Genomic DNA, 5,837 nt, shown 5'->3' on the forward strand with positions numbered 1-5,837 from the left:
GGGGTGGGGAGAGCTAGAGGGATGAGGGGAGGGGAGAGAGCAGGAAAGGAGATGGAAGGAGATGGAAGAGGGCCCTGCACAGACAGCTGGAGAGTGGTGTGGGCTTTGGGGGAGAAGGGGAGGGTGGAATCCATAACCCTCCTTGAGAAAACAATCTGGTCGTGGCCCTGTGCAGTCTTGACCTGGACTCCGCCATACCAATTTAGTAGCTGATGAAGGATTAACAAAGCATCCATTTAACATCAATTAACCTCCTATCCATCACAGGTCAAAAGAGAAAAATCACTACTATAAAAGCATTTCATTAAAATAAAGTCAAAAGGCCATCTTTTCTTATAGTTTATAATGTATAATTGCATTTTCTTTCTTTTCTTTTTTTTTTTTTTTTTTTTGATTTTTTTTGAGACAGGGTTTCTCTGTGGCTTTGGAGCCTGTCCTGGAACTAGCTGTTGTAGGTCAGGCTGGCCTCGCATTTTCTTTATGGATTTATATTAGACAGGTTATACAGTCTATCTCTTCATTATTAATGGCATACATTAAAGGGTTTCTGCAACAGAGATCAGGAAAAAAAGAGTGTGTGCAGGCGTGTGCATGTGCATATGTGGTGTGTGGTATGTGTGCAGGTGTGCTCCCCCATGCGTGCAGGTGTGGAGGGCTACCCTGCTGTAGCTCTCCACCTTCCTGGTGTTCAGTCTCTCTCTCTCTCTCTCTCTCTCTCTCTCTCTCTGTCTCTCTCTCTCTCTCTGTCTCTCTCTCTCTCTCTCTCTCTCTCTGGCACTTAAGGTGGCGCTCCCCATCCTGCTAGGATGCCTGCTGGCTCCAGGGATTTAGCTGCCTGTCTCCAGCCCTCAGTCTTAGAATAAGAGATGCCAGGCTGGTACAAGGGTGATGGGGATCCAACTCAGAGACTCATATTAACACGGCAAGCACCTGACCCACCAAGCCACCTTGAAATCAGAAACTTTTAATTTTATAATTTTCCCTTATTGCATTAAGGCATAAACTTAATTTTCCAAAATAACTATTAGTAGAATTTTTTAAAGTGAATTGCTATTGCCTGTTACAGAATTTCAGGTTAAAAGTACATTTTAAAATTAACTGGTAGAAATAATGTTAGGAAAAAGTCAGAAAACTAAATTACAACCAAAAAAGGAGTTCTAGAATCAAAAAATACTCAGGCCTCAATGCAAAAACTACAGTCAACAAAAACAAAAAATTAATTCCTGGGATGTCAGAAATTGTAGTAATCAGTGACTAATCTTTTTCCTCAGGCCTCAATGCAAAACCATAGTTAACAAAAATAATAACCAACCCAAACCTGAAAGAGGTCACAGAGTTCAAACTATTCTGCAGTGGGGCCTGGTCAAAGACTCAAGGTCTCAAAGGGTCTTCAGAAAGGCAGTGAGGGGGCGAGAGCATCCTGCCTGGCCATCCCTGCGCTTTCTACAGAGCACATTTCCTTCTCTACCTCCACAAATGAAAAGTAATGGAAATATGTTACCTATGGTTTTTAATGAAAAAGATTGCATTTTAGTTTCTATTTTAGACTGTTAGGGCAGGAAATACAGTATTAAAGTAATAATAAATAAATGATATTTATTTCTTTTATTTTATCTCATGTCTATTTGTTTAAAGATGGAGAAAAACTATTATCTCCTACTCCATTTGGACATATGGAACTGGGGGTGAGAATGCACCTGAGGTGGCCAGGAAGCAATAATGACCAGAACAAGAGCAATCACAGGTGAAATCTGACGAGGCCTTCAATGGTCCACATACCTCATTTATTACATAGACCTGGATTATCTAGCTATCCTCATAGAACAGCATGGACTCTGGGATTGTGACTTGTAGGCTGGTCTTCTTTACATGGGAAGTAGAAAAAAGACAAGATCTCCTGAGTAAAATGGGAGCATGGGGACCATGGGAGAGGGTTGAAGGGGAGGGGAGAGGGTTGAAGGGGAGGGGAGAGGCAGGGAGGGGAGCAGAGAAAAATGAAAAATGTATAGCTCAATAAAATCAATAAAAAAAATAATAGCATAGACTCACCGGGAAAAGCCACTCATGAAATCTTTCTCCTTCCTCAGAATTAGCCCCACAGCTAAGCATCTTCCCACACTGCACAACCAAAGTCTGAGGTTTAAAGGTGTCTCAACCCCTGGATGCCGACAAACCGTCAGCAATGAAGTCACACTGCTTAAGAAAAGGAAAAAGGAAGTGTGGCCTCACATAAAAGCAGCACTATTCACTCAAAATCCTTTGCAAATTGTATCCTATGCACACAACAGTCCCTTCTTCCCATCCATGTGGAACAACAAAAATTAATTCCTGCAAAGGCAGAAACAGCATTGTTCAGGGGGAAAAAAAGTTCAAGTATCACCCCTAAGGACAAATTACCTACACAAGACAGAAGTCATTAGCAAATAAAGCCACCAATTATGCCACTGAGACAATCTAAAGAAAAAGATCACGTGGAACCTCCACAAGTTGGATCCCCATATCCCAGGGACAGGGAGGGGCTAAAGATAAACTAGGATCGTGAAAAGCATTGTTCAGTCAAAACACTCATAAAGGGTTACTGTGTCCCTGCGCACCACAGTGGACAGAAGGAACACTGGGAAATCAGAAGGCCAAGAAGGACCATGGTCTTCAGAAGGGTCATGGCAGTGGGAAAAGGGGATATCAGCAATTATTTTTAAAATATGGCTGCGAAGGGAAGAAGTAAAAAAAACAAATGAACAAGATTCTGAGAACAGGGGAGAGATGATTTCTTCTGCAGGTTGCAACTTCTTGTTGCAACTGCTAAGCATACACAAAGGTCAAGAGCTGTTGTATTAGCAAGACCAGAATGACAGCAGAGGAGCTCCTGAGCCAGGCACAGAGATGTGTCTCTATCTATACCTGGAGAAGAGACTGTCTTAGTACAAGGACCACAGAAGTCTACTCAGACAGTCCTATTTTTCTGGAGCAGGTGGCAAGATCACTTATTAAGAATTGATGTGGATGGACAAGGAGTTTGAAAAGCATGAAAAATGCTCAAACAGACTTTGAATAGATCAGAAAGTGGGTGATAATCTAGAAGATTCCTTAACAGCCTCATTAAAAAGTACTCCTCCCTGCCTCCAGCCCTGAACAGCTTCTACTTCCTCCCTCGGTACCTTCCCGCTATTTGTTGCTCTTTGAGCCTCTCCATCTTTTAAATAGCCATGCCTCTCCAAATAGTCATTTAAGTCTCATTTGAACCATCTGGCATGAGTTCTGATTCCTGCAAAGCCCCTGACTTATATACACATACATCATGTCACTCACATGGAGCTCCCATTATGAGACCACAGCCAAGTAACTCAGGCTATTTGTCTTGCTTTCTCGCTCGGTAAAACTGTAATATAATGAATGCAATTATATTACTCCCAAAGTCACATTAAAACTGAAAGTGACCTTTATAAATTCATTGGATGGTAATACTGGGGAGGCAGAGGCAGGTGGATCTCTGAGTTTGAGGCCAGCCTGCACAGTCCAGGCCAACCAGGGCTAAGGAGCTACACAGTAAGACCTCAAAAAAGGAAGGGAGGGAGGAAGGGAAGAAGAGGGGCAAGCAAGAAAAGAGGCATGGGGGAGGTAGGAGAGGGGGAAACAGGGAGGGAGGGGGAGGGAGGTATGGAGTGGGGAGGCCCATGACTGCTCACTGGCCACTCAGAGGCAGTCCGAGTTACACCCACACTCAGGCCTTCCTTGGCTCTTTGTACTCCTCAGACCTTGCCCTCTCACTCTGTCCCACCAGACCCTTTCTTCTCTGAACACCCAACCCATGACAACGGTGTGGTTCAAGCTATTTTTTTTTTTTTTTGAGAGGACAAAAATGGCTCTTCTTAATCCAGGCTGATGTCATTTTTGAATGCCTGGGTCATATGCTGGAATTGGGAGAGACAGGGATGACCAGAATTACTGCCTGTGTCAGTTGGGCTTCCTTAATCCCAGCCCCTGGTCTAGGAGTGACCATGTGGGAACATGACTCATGGGAGCGGGGATTTTTAGATTCAAAGACTGAGATACTCCAGTAGTTGATGTCTCTTGCTGTTCTTGTTTGCCTATTTTGCTTATGTTTGCTTTGAGACAGGGGAACATCTGCAGCCCAGGCTGATCTCTTCCTCAGCATCCTTCTGCATTAGCCTCCCCAGTACTGACCATACAGGGATACACCGTCACACATGGCTGAGATAATCAAGTTTTTTAAAGTCTCTGAATACACAAAAAAGGGAAACCAAGGCCCAAAGCTGCTGAGTCAGGCAGCTGAGGTGATGCAGCTTGCTGATGGTAGTGTGTGGAGCCATAAATGGTTGCCTTTACTCCTATACTGAAACAACTTGGACTCTAATTTCCAAACTGAGACCAAAAAGGCCAACGTGTATATTCACAACTTCAAAATTTCACAATGTCTCTACAATTATATCAAGTTTGTAGGCTCATACCAATAGGCAATCATTCCTCTAATCAAAATAAATATACTGTAAAGTGTTTGATTATAGTGAAAGCCTTGCCCATCCAGGCTTTGCAGGCAATTCAGGGGGTCCACACACACACTTCCCAGAGTTTAAAATCATTCAACACTTCCAGATACTGCTTAGTAATCAAATCAATGTTATTTCCCATGCCAATCAATCTCAAAATCGCCTACTATCAACGTAAGCCTAAAGCCCCTCCACTGGATAAACATTTACAAACACACTGTGCACACTATGCAAGAGGCACCACTCTAGGAACCTGGGCCCAACAGAGGTGAATAAAGAAAAGCCAGGCATGGTGGTGTGTCCTAGCACTGAGGAAACTGTGGTAGAAGGACCGTTTGCGCCAAGGAGTTCAAGACCAGCCTGAGCACACAGCGAGACCATCTCAAAAGAAATAATACCAGAAAATCTGTGCTAGAGTAAGTGAGAGACAAGTCTATCGCCAGCATTTCCTGCTGCTGCTACACACTTAGGGAGTGTATCCAATACAAAGTCTTTACCAGAACGCAGGTCCTTAAACTGTGGGTGGCAATCCTGTAAATCACATAGAGCCGTATAACTGAATGTGGAGGTAGCAAAAAAAAGAAAGAAAGAAAAGAAGGAAGGAAAGAAGGAAGGAAGGAAGGGAGGGAGGGAGGGAGGGAGGGAGGAAGGAAGGAAGGAAGGAAAGAAAAAGAGAAAAAAGAAAAAAAGGCAAAATGAAAGTCTTCTGAGGATACAGGATCAAAAATAAATTCAAAAATCAAACCCAAAGTGTTGCTACTAGCAGAACCCAATCCAACTTCACCAGCCTTTATTCTGACCTTCTCTCTGTGCCTGCGTATAATAAACACCCAGGAGTGTTCAACTGAAACACTTTAATTCAGAGTGAATTTACTGTATGTGAAGAATTGCTGTGATTTCACTGTGTGTTACTATTTGAATACAAAAACCCTAGGGGCTCAAATGTTTGAACACTTCCTCCCCACCTCCCAACACTGTTCTAGGTAGTTCCGAACACTTTAGGATGAAGAGCCCTGTTGGAAAAGAGAGTCACTGGGGTCAGGGGCTTGAGGTTTTCAAGTCCAGCTCACATCCTGACTTCTGTCTGCTTCCTTTTTCACCAAGAGGTGAGGAATCCAGGGCATAGTCCTGCCACCATGGAGCTGCCTACGGCCATGCTTTCCGCTCTGGCATGGGTCGTATAATTCCAAACTGGAAGACAGAGAGAGAAAGCCCTTCCTCCCTTAAGTATCTTCTGGCAGGTCCTTGGTTACGGCAATGAAAACACCAACATGCTATATATACAGAGTGCTCTTCTCCTAAAGAAAAAAAATGCTTTGATTACAGAAA

Source organism: Microtus ochrogaster, chromosome 16 (genome assembly GCF_000317375.1).
Source record: "Microtus ochrogaster isolate Prairie Vole_2 chromosome 16, MicOch1.0, whole genome shotgun sequence".
NCBI classification, from domain to species: Eukaryota; Metazoa; Chordata; class Mammalia; order Rodentia; family Cricetidae; genus Microtus; species Microtus ochrogaster.